The following is a 1,040-nucleotide window of genomic DNA, read 5'->3' as shown; positions in this document are numbered from 1 at the left end:
CTCTCTCTCTCTCTCTCTCTCTCTCCCTCCCTCCCTCTCTCTCTCTTAAATCCATAAAATACACGAGACCTTGTTTAGACTGCTGGGGTAAAGGGACTTTTTAGTCTCATTCGAGCAGGACAAACAACCATTCTTTTCTCCCTCCCTCTCTCTCTCTCTTTCTCTCTCTCACTTTCTCTCTTTCTTTCTCTCTCCCCGACCATCTCTCTCTTTCTCTCTCTCTCTCACTTTCTCTCTCCCCGACCATCTCTCTCTTTCTCTCCCTCTCTCTCTCTGACCTTGGCACACTCTCGTACGACCTTGACTCAATGATATCTGATTTGGTGTTTTGGCACCGCACCAGAAACCCAGTTGGTACACCCCCCCAAATCACCTGGGTTCGCATCCCCCTAACACCCTTAAACGGTTCTCTAATCGTTTGAACCGTTTGTTCATCACGGACCGAAAGTGTGTCACGAGAGGACCGTTTTGCAAAATTCAAACCCCCTTTTTGCATGTTTTTTTCAGAGATTTTGGTTTTTGGTGCGTGCTATTTTTCCGAAACCTTTGTCATGTTCTACTTCCTCTATTTGTCTATTTGGTTGAAAGGTTCTTATTGGTAGGAAAATTTTCGACTCCTGTACATAAAGATTTTCTTCTTCCTTTCCATTTCCCTCGGTATTATTCAAGAAGCAACATTTTTGACGGATATCCTGTCTTCCTTCTCTCTTCGATTTCGGGACGATAAGACCATAGCAGTTACAGTTCCCTCTGTCAAACCTCCTAAAAAAAAAAAAGTTATCACCACGTTCTATTCAAAAAACCGTTTTACGCAAAAAGAGCAAAAAATCCATATTTCCCTTTTTGCACCCAGCTCCTCCATTGAGGAAAAGGAGATAGAGGAGAAGTAGTACCTAAATATCAAGAGCCTCTTCACAATGTTTTTGGACATCATAGCATTACTAAAAGCCTCCTTCACTGATTCCATCAACTCAATAAATTTTCTTCTGGTAATACCTACCGCCACCGTCACTGGTCGAAACTCAAAGTATCGACTCAGT

This window comes from Diaphorina citri, unplaced genomic scaffold, assembly GCF_000475195.1.
Source record: "Diaphorina citri unplaced genomic scaffold, Diaci psyllid genome assembly version 1.1 scaffold722, whole genome shotgun sequence".
In the NCBI taxonomy this organism is placed as follows: Eukaryota; Metazoa; Arthropoda; class Insecta; order Hemiptera; family Psyllidae; genus Diaphorina; species Diaphorina citri.
The sequence above is the reverse complement of the archived record's forward strand: the minus strand, read 5'-3'. Positions refer to the sequence as shown.